This window comes from Topomyia yanbarensis, chromosome 2 (genome assembly GCF_030247195.1).
Source record: "Topomyia yanbarensis strain Yona2022 chromosome 2, ASM3024719v1, whole genome shotgun sequence".
Taxonomy (NCBI): Eukaryota; Metazoa; Arthropoda; class Insecta; order Diptera; family Culicidae; genus Topomyia; species Topomyia yanbarensis.
This window is the reverse complement of record NC_080671.1, coordinates 272,674,134-272,690,950: the sequence shown is the minus strand read 5'-3', so window position 1 is coordinate 272,690,950 and position 16,817 is coordinate 272,674,134. Positions and strand designations below refer to the sequence as shown.

Below are 16,817 nucleotides of genomic sequence, written 5' to 3'. Positions count from 1 at the left end.
AATATGCAGTTTTACTTTTAAATTGGCAATATTTCATGTTTGGCAACACTGTAATTAAAAATTACTATTTTTTCTAGATTGCTTGCTCAATTTCCTTCAAAATGCATCTCATAGATTGTTTCTAGGTCGAATTAAGCCGAAGATACTAATAAAAGTTCATAATTGATGCTTTTTTTCTATGGAAAATTTTTCATGCACAATTATGACACGCCATACAAATTTTGCCATCAATACACACCTACGACACGTGTGAGTGCGACTTTTGTTTACATTTGTAGTGAAAACTCGCAACCGAACTTCATGATATTTGAGAGTTTAATACAGAATAGATTGAAGCATTAATTGTCTTCTTTGAATTGTTTTTACCATTTGTAAGTTTCAAGATATTCAATCTCAAACTTTAAAAATCGTTTTTCTCGAAATGTGCTAAATGGCGCTTGTCATAAGATAGCACAACAGCAACAGGCACGTAGCCAGAGGGGGGGCTAGGGGGCTAAAGCCCCCCCCGAAAATTTTCAAAAATAAATTTAAGAAACAACCTGTTTTTCGGTGACTCTTAAACAAAATGTATCTTGTTTGGTTTCAACAAATTAATGCGAGAATTGTGAGGAAGATTGCTATTTCGAACCACCGAAGACAGCGGTCAGGATATCTACTCAGTATGCTGAGTGTGATAAAACAGTTCCCTTCATGTTGTGTGACTCGTCGGAAGAACAAAAGAAACTGTTACTTTAATTCTTGCTGTGGGGATCTGTCGAATGACTGAGTCGCAGAAGCAAGAAGTAGTGCTCCAGCCAAATACGGAGGCTATTGACTTCCGGTCTTTTCGCATAAGATCGATCTTATGCGAAAAGACCTGAAGTCAATAGCCTCCGTATTTGGCTGGAGCAACATTCATGATGTGAAATATTTGCTGAAGGTGAATATGGAGGTTATGCTTACGAACATCGCCTTTAACGAGTTTAACCATGTCAGGCGTTCAGTACTGATGCCATTTAACAAATTAGCCCAGCGAAACCAGTCATTTTGCATAACAACTTGAAACATGTGGTTGATCCTCATATATATGGACGATGAGAAAATCATTGCTCGGCTACAAGATCTGATACCACTTACTTGCACCGTGGCTATTAAAAGATTCCTATCACATTTGAAAAAAAATGGTATTTATTATAAAGGACACATCTAGGAAGTAATTCCCTATATATTAAATGGTGTTTTTGTGGTGATAATCTAGGTGAACAGACATATTTCCTCCAACCTGACCCTGCACGTAAAAACTGAATGCGATAGTATTATTTTACACATTATATCTTTGCATATACATAGTCTCCAAAACCATTTCCTGAAAAACAAACATTTGCCAAATTTTGGCTGCTGTTCGGATAATATTGACGGCAAAAACTGCGTCTAGTATCTCAAAATCAATGATCGGCACCATCATTGAGGAAGTCGACACTCGTGACCCGTCAGAAATTCGCGAACATGGACATGGCAGTAACCACTATGATGATAAGGAAGTGTACGAGATAGAAATGAACAACCACCGCGACACTGTTGCACAGTGTCGCCTAGCCGGACAAAACCTCAAAATTTTATCTTAGATTTTTCGTGATTTAACATTTTTCTCTGTTTCTTAACAGGTTGAATAGAGTCCTCTCAAAATATTAAGTCCCGAAGACAAGAGTTCAATTTCTTACAGAACTTCAAAGGTGAAATAGATGATGAATTCTGAGGAAAACTCTTTTCAAACCTAAGTTATTCAAATGAATATATCTTTTTAGTTAAGATTCCGATTGGGGTCAAACTGATTTCATTTGAAAGGTTATTCGCTGGGCTTATAGCTGCCGTTAGATTTAGTCGATACAAGCCATTCTTCTCGCTCAGACATGAAAAACAAATATTAAATCGAGCAATAGTTTAAAGTTATAATATTCAAAGTGGCTGTACTTTTTTTTGAAACGATTCGGAAAGATCGCTTGTTGTTCATTATACTTGAAAATTAGTGTACTTTCCGAAAATGAATATCTTGTTTTGCCCCTTTCTGCCCCGAGGTATGAAAAAAGGTGATTTTTCATGATGCGTCTAAAGGAGACGCATGGTAGCCTTTGACTACCCAGGGTTCGCAATATAATTTATAGATGTGTCTTATAATTATCAACAATTGAAAAAATGTGTATTCTGCTAAAAAATTCACCGCACCTAATTTTTTGAAAATGAATTTTCGGAAATAGTGCACTTTATATTCGTAAATGTTGAATTTTCGAACCACCCTAAGTGCCAAAATTTTGGGGATTTAAAAAACAAAAAAATAAACATCAAATATGAATTCAGCATCATAAAATTACCCTAATGTGAAATTTTCATCAAATTCGGGCCACTTTTGAGGTTTTGTCCGACTTTTGTATGGAAGGTGATCACTGTGTGTTGGTTAGGAAAAATATTTCCCAGCCTAGTAAATAGTTCTCCACACGCAATCGTTAGTTGTTCGCACGAGGTCTGTAGGACAACCATTTACGTTTTATCACTTTCATTGTTCACATCATGGAAATATATTGAAGACACAAGGCTTCATTTAGCTAATGCATTGAACCGAATAAAATAAACGAAATATATAATAAAATGCAGAAGTTTTATAGAAAAGTGAGCTCAAAAACTGTCCCAAAATGAGAACTTTATCGCTAGTGGTTGTGTCTAACAAAACTCAGATATCATGTTATATATTAGCCAGAATAAAGTTAGTTAAAGCATAAGCAAATTGAATTTCTGTAATAGGTTAGTGCACTGTACACTTAGTAGAAACATCAGGCATCTCACTCAAGCGTGCTAGACAAAAACATTTCCGTTAGTTGATGACAATATAGTCGAGAAGACAGTTTTTGTTTTCGCTTCATTTTAATGCAATAGTAAAGTATTTCGGTTGACACTCAATTTCATTTTATGCGGAGAATGCGTTCCGTATTTAAACATTATTAGTCCGCAAAGTAGTGATATTTTAAACAATCGAACAATAAGCAAGAAAAACGCCAAAAAATAAACAAGCCAAAAAGTGGTAAAACAGTGGTTTTTCTGAGGTGTTCATCAACCCACGAATTGTATACCGTCGTATATTACTAATGTTGTTGATATACAGAAACGTACATAGTAGCGGTAGGACTATCTGTTGTAATTTTATCCTTACTTTTCAACGGATGTCAATTGATGCTAAACCACATATTAGTCAATCAATCATAATAAACTTAATGTTGTAAGCAGTAGCATTTCTGTTTCTTTCGATGGCTTCCAATTAATGTCCATGTAAGTCTAAAAACGACGTGACGATAAAGTGAACAAACATCAGTAGCCTATCACGGAGAGCGACTAAAAGGTTGTAACTAGTTGAGTCTACAGTCAATAAGTTAGGATTAATGTTTCGATTTCATGTTTTCGTTTTATTTGTGTTCGTTATGAAATAAAATGAGAGAGATGAGCAGAGATCACGAAGAAAAAGAGAGAGAAAATAATAAATAAATTGAAATCGACCCAAGAGCAGCTGTTCTATATTTTCTGGGCACTCAACTACAGAACAACAGAAATCATCAAAGAAAGTTGGCCTTACGTTACTCTTCGGCAGAGGTGAAGTAAGTGCGATGTATACCCGTCCATGTGTCGGAATAAAAAGATGCTGAAATTATTGAGCTTGTTCATATTTATAATATCTAGTTCTTTTTTCCAATCTAAAGTTTTATTTGAAACGGCTCAATGCGTTAGCACAACTGAGCCGTGGGTCAATAAGTAAAAATTTAAAAAAATCTAAGAATGTCGGTCTGCCAGATCTTGTTGACGCAGTTTGCTGCTGCGTGTTGAGATCTTTTTCCTTGGTGGTGAGGCCGCTTGGGGGTAATTCAGTCTGCCTTCTCTCGCGTTATCGTTCCCGTCCATGTCGTCATCGGTACTGCTTTCTTGCTGTTCACGATCAGAGGTTCTTATTTGTTTCTTGTTCTTATGGGTCGCTGTTCTATATCCGTCTTCATCGGTATTTGCTTCTTTATTGGCGATGCTAGTTGTTGGTTTGGGAGCGGTTGTCGTGGTCGTTGTACCTGCATTATTGGGTAATTGGATCGTTGTTTTAGGTTTATCTGAAGGTATCGGTGGCTGCTAGTTAGAGTTGGCTGTAGTAGATGAGTTTTGACTAGTTGCTTCGGCGCATGTTTTTCCGTAGTAGGCTGTATAGTTACAGAATTGGCATGTTGGGGTCTGCCCGGGATATGTCATTAGCGTTGTTTGCTTATAGGTCACGCCATCCTTCGGTGATTTGCATTCGATAGTCATGTAAGAAGGTATTGGTTTAGTCACTCGCATTCTCACAATACGAACGCCGTTGGGAATGCTGGTGAAAAAAAATTTCTAGGTATCATTCGTAATAGATTCTACTTCTCCATTTGCGACATGATTCGTTTGATGAAATCTTCCTTCGTGCGCGGGGCCAAATCATGGATACACACGTCCACCATGTCGTTTTCCATATGCACGGGGATCTTGATTCTGGTGTTATTAAATTCGACCTCGTGTTGCATGTTGTTCTTTGCAATGAAGTTTTCGGCCTGTGCTAAGCTTCTAAACGTGATCAAAACACAGTTTTTTACGTGATGTAGCTGAATGTAGGTAACTTCAGCGAGATTAAGCTCCATTTTCACTTTAATTAATTGTTCCACTTCCTGAACTGTTCGTGTTATCCCGTAGCACAGACACTTTTGCTTCATTTGGCAAACTCATTTCACTCCGCAGCCAGGAGCAACGATACAATTTGTATGTGCACTGATATAGAACAATAGCTAGCTTGATTCACTGGTGCCTATAGCCTGCTAAAGCGTAGCGATTTTTTTTGCTTCTGCTTTTTGCGACGTCAGAAGATAGACATTCTAGTTCTTTTGGTAATACATTTAACAAATTTCACGTACAGTCAAGTCACCAGTTACCGTGCGTTTAGGTGGATTTGACGTGACTTCCAACTCTGTTTTGACATTAAAAATGTCTTACTCCACTATCTGGGGCTAGGTGTCATTCTAAAATCTAAACTATTTCCCATGTAACGAAACTATGTAAGGTTTGCACGCTTATAACTCCGATATTACTAGATGGATTTTAATCATTCATACACCAACCGATTCAGAAACACCTAACTTAAATATTGGTAAAAATTTAATATCTCCCCAATAAAAGTAGACTTTTGGAAATTGGTAAAATTAAAAAGTTCACGAAAAACGGGAAAAATACCATTCGTGACGCAGATTTCTCAGACACAGCCGTCAAAAGAGGGCAGCTTAGTTGCTCAATGAAACACGAAAAGTCATAAATAGAAGCAACGCATGTCCGTTTAAATCAGTCGTTGCTCTTATCCCACACGAGCATCGTCGTCTCCGGGCGATGCAATAAGCGCTATCGATTTTCGGTAACGTTGGCATTTGCACACACTCGCACCTAAGTGACTAAACCATATACTGTTAGTTTATAAATAGAGGTGACGCGTACCCGTTTGAATCAGTTTTTGTTCTTATGTCGAACGGGTAAGATCATGACTGCAGCGTCTGGGCACTACAATAAGCGGTCGACGCTATGCATTTTCGGCAGCGGTGGTCGTGTGCGGATTTTTCGGGTACCAGCACGGTGTCACAGAATGATTTGCAAAGTGGGTGGGCGGGGTGGTTTGGATTTAATTCAATACGGTGTGTGCTGCTTAAGAGTGTTGCGTTTGAAAAAAAATATATTTATTTTTATGCATGCGTGTGCGTTGTAACTTGTTAATCCATGTTTACGGCGCTTTGTAGCTGCGTAGGGTAAAGAGCCTATTGGTTTTCATATTTCGGTTATATGTTTTTTATCAGTAAGGCTTCTGACAACGTGCTTCTGTAGTTATTGCACTGTTCAGCAGCGTAGTATTTTATATAGGAGAGTACACTCAGGTTTTTTTACGCGGATTTTTAAATTTACGCGGTTTTCATTAACGCGTTTTTTTTTAAATTTACGCGGTTTTCATTTACACGGCCTGTATCCCCTGCGTGAAAAATCTGAGTGTAATTGCATCGGAAACAATCACATTCCCAGCAGAACTTTTTGTTTTCTAATTTCAAACACTTTTGTTTCGTACTGCACACAACGGAAAATTTTAAAACAGAACTTACCGTCCCAGCAGCAGTTGAAGCGGGTGTTCTTTTTCGATTCAAATTCAAGCCATGTCTTAAGCGTTACTGGACTTAAAATTGTATTCCCAGTTTAACCAGTCAGAATATCTGTCCTACCCTATTTATTTAAAACACAGTTCTAATTGCGTTTTAAGGTATACAACAAATACGGTTGGGTATACTAATTTAAATTTTAAAATAAATCTGTTTTAAATTATGAAACAAACCGCTGTACTGAAGATATAATTATGTCAGTCCTATTACCACATAAAACACCTATATAACATAAAACGCTGCAGAATTGGTTTAATAATACAATGTTTACACTACAGAGTTATAACACGTTTTAATAATTAGCAACAAGAAAAATGTCACCAAGATGGCATAAAAACCCGTTTTAACTGGTAGTGCGAACGTTGCATAACAATGTAATTTATCAAATAATTTCATTTTTCCACCACTAATCGATCAAGAAATACTTAAACTTAAGATTGTTTACTTAAGTTCATTAGTACATTATTGAAAATTTAAATGGAAAATGAAATTTCATATTTTATGGAGAATCTGTATATTTCCGTTGGCGGGCGTGGGTTTCCTCATCACAGCTCTCAATATGGAACTTTTCTTTTGAATATATTTTCTGGACAGACCAGCCTATTTTTACTAGATGGATCAGCCAAATAATGCCAATCACCTAGTGAGATACTTGATTAATTAATAGATTACCGTTAAAAGACCTTCAATAAATTATGTTTTGATGGGGAGGGTATATAGCAAATTGTTACATATGAAAACAGGCGAGTGAACAAGAACGTGTGTCGATATGTGTGATAGATAAAATTCATTTGCACGCTCTTGAAAAAAGCTATATTTTTAATGTCACCGTGGTCGTGTCCTGTACACAACCCTTTAATTTTTTATCAAAATGAAAACCGCTCTCATAGTCACCGTAAAAATACCTATCTAAATACGTCACAATTTAGAAATAATATAAAACTATTAGCAACAAAACGAGAATAAGTAGTTTGTTTGGCACCAGTGCACGTTATATGATCAACTTACCATGTATTTAAAATTTTGATTCAACTTTAGTTGGAATGTTTCAATAAAACGATGAAACGAGAGGATTTGGGATCTGGATCTCTCCGATAGATTCAGGGAGCTAGTTCTTTAAATTTCGTGATTTTGAAACAGCACGGTGAACGAAACATGCACGGCGACTGGCGACTTGAAGGAAAATTAGAAGATATTAGTAATCAGTGTTTTCGTTCGATTTGTAGACAATTTTCTTTAATAAATTAAATTGTGGGCAGTTTCCTTCAGTTTATTTAATAATTTAAATTTATATTTTGATCCTATTGATCACCAAAAATCCTTCTTAACTGGGGCTCTAATCTACCAGACCAAGGCTAGTCTTGAAAATAGTTTCATTTAAATAGAACTGGTAATACTCGCAGAACGCAAGACAAAGAAAATAGAAGTTGAACCGTCTCTGGGCATCTACAAATCGCTCGCTAAATCAGAAGATTTTGTGCGAATTTCGACATTCTCTTCGTTCGAACATTTTATGGATATTTTTCTACTCATTTCGGTTTAGCATCTTCTACGCCTTTTAAAGGTGTAGCTTGGAACACCTAGTGTTTTCCAGCACCGTCAAGCATTGTCATATTCGGTTAGCGCATAAACACTGTGAACTCTAGAATATACTTTGTTGTAACGAGAGTAAGTACTATAACCTTTCTTGTGACAATGAACATATTTTTAGGATTGTCTTAGATTTGAAATTCATTTCATTGTGAGCTTTTCAAAATTTAATTTAGTTTCTAGTGACTATATCAAATTGTCAGAATTAAAAGCTTTATGCAATTTTTTTAAGCCCCTCCCGAAACAAAATCCTGGCTACGGGCCTGAACAGCAACGATATAACCCCTTTAGGAAAATTCAGTTTTCGCTACACAATGCATTGATTGAAGAATTTATATATGTTATTAACGGAGCATTAGCAATAATTCGTTTTTATTTCTATTGTATGGGCCATTCTCCCGCTTTTCCATTAAATTGGTTTGACCTTTGAGATTTCTTGCACTGATATTGTCCTATGCTAATTTTAGTGATTCTCTGAGTCCTGCCACTATCCCATGTAGTACGTCGTCGCTGTTGTGCTATCTTATGACAAACGCCATTTTGGGGTAAACTGAGTTAGATATGCAACATTACTAATCTGAAAATTTTCTACAAAATGGCGTTTTCAGAATTTTGAAATTTTGCTTGGTTACTGAGTTATAGCGAAAAAAGTGATGAGAAATTGTCAGTTTTTTGCTTTAAATCACTTTATCTTGGGATTCGCTTAAGTAATGTAGAAGTTTTAGATGTTTTTATATGTAAAAATGTCTGAGGAACACAATGGCATAATAATTTTTAAAATAAAAATACATGTATTGCAAGAAATATGCAGTTTTACTTTTAAATTGGCAATATTTCATGTTTGGCAACACTGTAATTAAAAATTACTATTTTTTCTAGATTGCTTGCTCAATTTGCTTCAAAATGCATCTCATAGATTGTTTCTAGGCCGAATTAAGCCGAAGATACTAATAAAAGTTCATAATTGATGCTTTTTTTCTATGGAAAATTTTTCATGCACAATTATGACACGCCATGCAAATTTTGCCATCAATACACACCTACGACACGTGTGAGTGCGACTTTTGTTTACATTTGTAGTGAAAACTCGCAACATAGTCAACCGAACTTCATGATATTTGAGAGTTTAATACAGAATAGATTGAAGCATTAATTGTCTTCTTTGAATTGTTTTTACCATTTGTAAGTTTCAAGATTTTCAATCTCAAACTTTAAAAATCGTTTTTCTCGAAATGTGCTAAATGGCGCTTGTCATAAGATAGCACAACAGCGACGACGTGTTATCAAAAACTTCGCGAAGCATCAAGTTCTAAATGTTCTTAATCGATATAATACCCGAAGAAAGCAATAAGAGTTATAAGAAATGTATCATCACACTGGTTTTTAATCGGAGTTTAATTATAATTATTGACGCCGAAAGATTTCAAAATGCATGAAACATCGAGATCTTATGTCAAAGCAAAATATAGGCATCGAATCGAAATTTCACAAACCCTCCCGAAATTTTTGTCTGAATCCGTCCCTCCAAAAATATCTATAATGTAAAATGAATGTTCTGAAAGACCAAATTTTGGGAACATTTTTTTAAATAAAAGTTTCCCTTGAGGCTTTGAAGTGTTTTTGACCACCGTATTTTTTTAACGAGTAACGGAGTGGAGCAGAACAAAACCAAACTTTACCAGTGGTTTGGGGCTCCTTCTAAACTGTTCTGAATTTTTGTTTGAATAAAAAAAGATGGGTGGATAATGTCTGTGACATAACCGGAGTGTCATGACCTTGCTTCGGACATTTTTAAAAGTTTTGGCGCTGATAAGGGTTATTTTGAATGGTAAAAAAACATGAATGTAGAAAGTGGGAGATATAGTTAGGACTTTTCATTTTTTTTTTCATTTGATTGATCCAGTGCACTGCAGTGGTTTAATTTGAAATCTGCAACACTTAACGCATGATACAATTATAACTGGTTAATAACCTACACCAACACCAATGATATCATGCTGAGAATTCTTCAGCATCCAACGATCTTTAAACTCAGCTCAACCATCAATAGTTCTTTTCCGAACCACTATAATTATAATAAAGAATAATTTGAAAATTTCCATTCAAACATGTTATTTCCAATCTAAAGATTCTGTTGAATATCACTAGATTTCAAACAACATGTCCGATGTGTCACAGACGTTACCCATCCATGTTTGGTTTAATTACTTATTTACTTTTAAAAGAAAATAGCTACTTCTGCAGTTAGTATGTTAGTATTCTCTGTGGAAATACTGTTTGAATTTTATTGAAATATTATGGCAAAACAATGTGTATACTCCTTTGCCGTCTTCTGTGCATAGGGTAATATGGGGAGAGATTCCGCACATTTCTAAAAACCGGTCCTGCATCAAAGTAAATCATTCAATATATGATGAAATTTGACATGAAAAAAAATCATTAAATTTCAATGAACATTTTTTAAAAAAGATCATTGTGGGAGAGATGCCGCCTCTGCGGGTGAGGCGTCGCACCGTGATCACAAACTGAAAAATAGTGAACAAAAGTATTCTTTACCTCTCGTTGATGTTAGTGCCTGAAACTTTAAAGAATAAACCGAAGTAACTATTACTCAGATACATATCGCCCGTTTTAATATATAGATAATTGATTCATAATCCTATATGTCACTATGGATTGTGGATATACCTTATCCAGAACCCATACCTGACGCAAATTATCATTAAATGACATTACGAGGTGGAAAAAAATATATATTAGCTACGTATCCTCCGCCATCGAGTGCGGCATATCACTCATAATTTTGATGGGCATCTCTCACAATTGTATGGTAGAGATGCCGCACGACGCTATTTTCCGACCGTGCTCATGATCAGAATGTCTTCTAAAAGGTCCCAGCTATTCAACCGATACATGATTTACAAAAAAAATCGAACGATTTAAAAAAAAAACGAAATTTTAATATGGTGCTGAAAAAATTTCGGCGCTCCACCCTAGTACCAATTGTGGTTTTATGATAGTTTTATAGCCACTGATAAAACTTAGTTCGCGCTTGTAGCGTTATTACTTGGGCATGATGCAACTGCACGCACAAAATCATTAATACAATTTTCGTGAGTTAATAATAAGGATTATTTTACATCTCTAGTGTTGTAGTTCCCCGAAAGACAAACTCACAATATCATATTGCCGTATAAAATTAACCCTATATACGAGATATAGAGAGTGCGGCATCTCAATCGAAATTACCCTACATAGTTTTTTGGGAATATTTTTGGAATTTCTAAATGTTTTTTTTTCTCTCCAATCTGCAACATTTGCTGAAAATATTGTTGGAAGGCTATTGCGAAAAGCAGTGTGGCAATACTGGTCACTGGATGGAAGGTGAGGGAAAGACGTATATTCATTTTGTTCATACTAGTAATAGTAGCAGAAAGGAATGGAAAGACACATGACGCGAAAACGAGCGAGTGAGCGATACTAGTGCATATTCGCGCGACTATACAACGGTCGGTCGGTTTTCCTCATCACTCATTTGACCGTCGTTATACTACTAGCTAGCATCGGCAGTAGCGGAGTAGAATTTTGCGTCCTATGAGCCGTACCAAACAGTTCGTAAATCCACCGGATGGAAAGCTCCCCGAAAGCAGTTTGCAACGAAGGTCGTCCGCAGAACTTCAAAATTGATCTATGCTTCCAGACCTCAATCACTATTATGTCTCCCAAGAAACCAGCATGGCATACCTATTGTGTCTTTCATAATAAAACAAACCAATGGTTAGGAAAGTGTGTGTTGCTTTCAAGGAAGTCGTAGCTTAATTTAAAAAACTATGATGCGCCAACAAAAGAGAGAGAAGGAATATCAAATCAAAACTCATCATCAATGGTCGTCCTGAAAAGGGCAGGTTCTGGTTTTCTCGGCACTATTTCGCCTGCCAACGCCTGACGGCAGAATGGCATGGATATTAGGCAACACACCATCCTGGAAAATGGTCACGCCGGAGAGCAATGTTTTAAAATCCGGCTTTCGTCGTGTATGCTACCCTCTAAACAGAAATGAAAATAATTGCCTCTGCTAACACAAACAGATTCATCCACCAGCCGTGTTCAGCTCACAAATAATTCTTTCTCCGTATTGTACAGCCCTTTGAGGACCCTGTACGCTCTAAACAGTTCAACACAAAATGAAACAAATCTACAGTGGACCTATATAAATTTTTTCATCATTTAAGTGTTCGGTTGGTGCATCATATTGACGGGTCTGACTGAGATGAGCTGAAATTTTTCGCCATTTCCGAGCAGTTTTCGAATAATTTTTCATAACAGTTTTTCGTTATGACAACATTGTTGAACTTATATTCGACAAAATGGCAAAAAATATTAATTATATGCAGTACAGCAAAAGATATAAGCGTACCAAAATCTACACGACTTTCCTGCCGAAATTTTAAAAGGGGTCGTATATTGAAAGGTAAGTCGTTAGTCACGATAAAAATGGAGCTTCTTTGTATAAAGGGCTCCGCCGCGGTATTGGTATTTAATTAGCCTACTTTGGGGTCCTTAAAATAATGTCACTGTTGAGTTACTTAGTACTTTGGAATGGTAATCCATGTTTTCATGATCTCACATGGACTACCATTCCAAAGTATTGATTTGTATTGTCCAGTTTGGAAGTTATGTGTGGTACCAGATGTGATGAAAAATTGACCATTAGAGTGAGACATGGTTATATGAAACAAATAAAATTTGGTCAGAGTAACTTATTGGGATCCATTTAGCTCCCTCTGCTATTTTTTATCTCGATCGATGAAACTATATTTTTGCGCCCACTGTTTAAAGTTTACATGGGATTTCGTATGAGGAAATCGTCTTTTGCAAAATAATTCTTCCAAGAGTCATCCGTTACTTTCTAAAAATAAAAAGATGTCTGATTTTTATAGGAAATATATCAAGGAAATAAAGTCTAGAAGACCGCGAAACGATCTGAGACTTGTTAAGAAAGTTATTAATCAAAAACCGATTGATGCTCTGAAGATCGATGAAAATTTCACTTTTCATAGCATCATTGCTGGTGACAGTCTAATTATATACAAATTTTTTAACTTTCTCTTATTATGTACAAAGAAGCCTCAATTTATCTCTCAAAACCCTTGCAAGGTGGCCAAACAGTATAGATTTAGACATATTAAGAGTAAATCAAAACAAAATTTTATATAATTGGACAACCAACAGCAGTGGTGCTAGAAAAAATGATTGTTTTTATCAATCGTCAGAGCATCAATCGGTTTCTGCTTAATAACTTTTTTCTCAAGCGTCAAATCGTTTTGTGGTTTTTGAGACTTTGTTTCGATGTTGAATTTCCTATAAATGTCACATAACGATTTATTTTTATGAAGCAATGGGCAACTCCTGGAGGAATTATTTTATGAAAGTTAATTTTCCCACACAAAATCCCATGTAAAATTTAAACAGTAGGTGCAAAAATATAGTTTCAGAGATCGAGCTAAGAATTTGCACAGGTACCTAAAAAGCTGCTCGGAGCAGGAATCTAATTTGACTATTCTCCATCCGGCATTCAAATTGCCCTAGTACCCTTTGCTTACTGCCGAAGTATCAGTCCCATACTCGTATAACCAATATCAAGTGAGTTGGGTTCGCAGCACATGGCACTTCTCGAGGCGACCAACGAGCACCAACGGCAACAACATACACCACATCTCTGCGGCGATAGCACTACCGAGCCGGTTCAGTCTCTACTAAGACAGAGCGATCGACGAGCACCGGCAGCAATGTTGCAGCTATAGCAGGAGACGATCCTTCCTTGCCGAAATAGTCGCACAAAGCAAAATTCAAATATCTGGTGATGTACCCCGGACTGGGCAGGCAGCGCAGTTGGCATGCACGCTTTGCTTGTTTGCAAGGTAATAGGGGATGCTGATTATAATAGAAGCACAGCGCGAATTGGATTGTAGCATACTTAGGTATTTATCCCATTTATTATTAGCGGAATGTAGTGTTTAAGCCTAGTAGTCCGTGTAAGGTGACAGAATATATTTTGAGCCCTATTCCTAAGTTATAAATGAGACCAGATATGATGAAAAAATCACTAATCGGCATTCGAATGACCCTAGTAGTTCTCACCTATCACTAAAATATCAGCCCTGTAATCGTGCAACCAATGCCTGTCTAAATGAGTTCACGGCGCATAGAGTACTTCTGCTTCTTCTGCGGGAGGCAATCAACGAGCACTGACGCGCGGCACTGTTCATGACGTCTTTGAGGAGAGAGCGTTCATAGAATTAGTCAACAGTTGCTTCAAAAAATTAAAAAAAGGTTAATAAATGAGGCAACAGGAGAAATATCAATGGGATTAAAATGAAAGTCAAGAATATAGATGTTATTATAACCTGAGAGTCTTAAGAAAGCTCAGTAACATGTTATGTATAATAAAAGAAACTCTGCACAAGAAATAAGAGTATTACTTTAAACTAGTTTGATTCTCTAACGCTATTGTGATAATATATGGATGTTAGCACCACTATGCGGCCTAAATTATATTTATACACGAAAGCCTTTGATATGTTCTACAACTTCGTAGAACGTCAGATGGCACTATCTCTTACCATTGTATAGATAGGCGAATTACCTTGAATTAATTTTGCTCACTGGCGCCACCATGTGGTGGAATATTTTGAGAGAATAAAGTATTTTTTGCTACTCTACAACTTTGTAGAACATCCAAATGCTCCATCTCTTAGCGTTGTACAGATAGGAGCATTCCTTTTAAATTACTTGGCTCATTACCGCCACCATGTGGAGAAATCCTGAAACTTTCCAACGAAACCAAAAAGTCCTTTTATTTCTCTACAACTTTGTGGAACATCATAACTTTCTATCTCTCGTCGTTTCAAAGATATATGAGTTTTTCCTAACTTTACCCCACCTTTGCATGTGGGTCACATATATGAGATAAGCGGAGTACGCCCTTTGCGAATGTTAAGCAGCAGTATCCAACTTTAAACGTTAATAACTCTTTAACGGTTAGTTGGATTGTCTTGCAGTCTTCGACAAACTTGTTCGGCATATCTTCAAAAGCTTAACTCCTTCCTAGGTCCGTGTTCGGAAGTTTACAGCGCCCTCTAGGGGCGATAATGTGAACTGTGAGTGTTTCCCCATACATTTTGGCCAAAAATCCCATACAAACTTTAAGCTCGTTGGGGGAGGGGCTAGGGTTAACCGATTTCGCTCAAATTTGGAAAGTGTCATTTTTTCATGATTTGGAACAACGCTAGGGAGTGTAGGCTGTGAATTTTTTTTTCATATAAATCATTGTCACCCTAATGCACAGCCTAACTTCCCCAAAAACCAAGCACTGGTACTGTACTCAGTGACCAATCACTTTTGCTTCGCTCTATAACTTTCTGATCTAACATATTATCTATCTCTCTGTTTATCTTATTTTGCATCTCTGGAGATGTCGGGTACGGGTTTTTTCTTACGGGTGGTGAGTTTTCAAATTCCGTTTTCAAAACAATTTTGTGAGATATCATCTCGGTGATATCGAGTACCTCCCCTTCCACTGCAACCTTAAATAGCCCCTTTACTTCTTTTAGCATTTCGAACTGCTCATCATTTAATTCCCTCTCTTCCTCTCTTCGCTCTTTACCATGGCTCATACTGAGTTCCAAGATATCTTTCTGATCGAAGCTTGAAAGCTCGCCAGAAATCTTCATATCCGAGAATTAAAGGGTGTTTTAATTTCGGTGCTATCAAGGCTGAAATAATGTGAGTTTCCTCGTTGAAAGTTATCGGTAGGTGTACGTAACCTTCAATTTGTATTGGGGACCTCGAAGCAGTTTTAGCTGAAATCTCAGTTGGGTAAACTTTTAAACGTAGCTCACAAATTAAATTATTTGCACCCACGCCTAAAACTGTTGGTTGGGCTCCACTGTCTAGAAGTGCAATGATATTTTTACCATCTACTTCTACTGTTACAAAGGGACGAGTGTCTCCATTGATTTGAATTAAAAGTTCTTCAATGTTTTTCTCTGGGACATAGTCTGTTTCTCCGACTGGCTCTAAACCAAAATTTACTAAAGCTATATTTCTATCGAGTAGACTAGGAGGACTTGCGGCTAAGCTGTCAGCTTCCTCCTTTAAGCTGAGCTGTCCCCGTTTTTTGGCAATTGGAGCAGGTTTTCGTGTACACTCCCGGAAAACCACACATTCGACTAAACTTTTGCCTCTCCCGATCACATTCGACATAATGGTGGCCTTTCTGTCGGCAATTGTAACAGACCCCTATCGGAGGTCGATTATATTGCGCGGCCAGTGATTTTAAAGTTCCTTGCGATGAATCTTCCATTGGTTCTATTTTTCCCTCCTCTCTTCCTTTTTCTTTGCCCCCATTTTTCTCCTGCTTCAGGACTTCGTTCTGACCTCTGTCTTTAGCATTTAAATTATTGGAATTCTTCTTAGTGTTGTTGTTCCCAAAAGTTTTGCTGTTAGTCGATATTTCATTGACGTGATTGGGCCGCGGGCGACCCAAATTGTCGAAAGGTTTTTGGAAATTACTCCAATTGTTTTCAATGACGACCCACCCACCGGATCCTTTCAGCTTCGATAGTGACTTTATTCCCGCACCCGTGAGTGAGTTTTTATAGTCGTATCTCATGTTTCGCCAAACAATGTCAAACTTGCGTCTCTCTGATGTTTGGCGAGTCATCGACTGGAAATATTTCTGCATATCGTGGAAATAATCCACGAAACGCTCTCTACGGAACTGACGACGATTGGTAGCTCGAATTTCGAGCTGAAAGTCGAGATCTAGTGGAAGATACTCTCGTTTCAGTTCTGATTTAAGCTCGGACCATCTTCGAAAGTTTCGGTTTTGCATTCCTTCCATGAACCAGTCCTTCGCTCTACCTGCGAATAGGTGGATAGCACTTCGGAAAAGCTCACGGTCGGAAACTTTTTCGGCCCTGCCCCTCATTTTTACCTGCTTCAAGAATT

General features: G+C 37.1%; 1 protein-coding gene across 7 annotated transcripts in view; it reads right to left on the bottom strand.

Annotated features, from left to right (window-relative positions):
- Positions 1–16,817, bottom strand: part of LOC131678512 (nose resistant to fluoxetine protein 6) — a 1,156,332-nt gene that overhangs the window by 99,607 nt on the left and 1,039,908 nt on the right. The gene's annotated exons all lie outside the window — the stretch shown is intronic.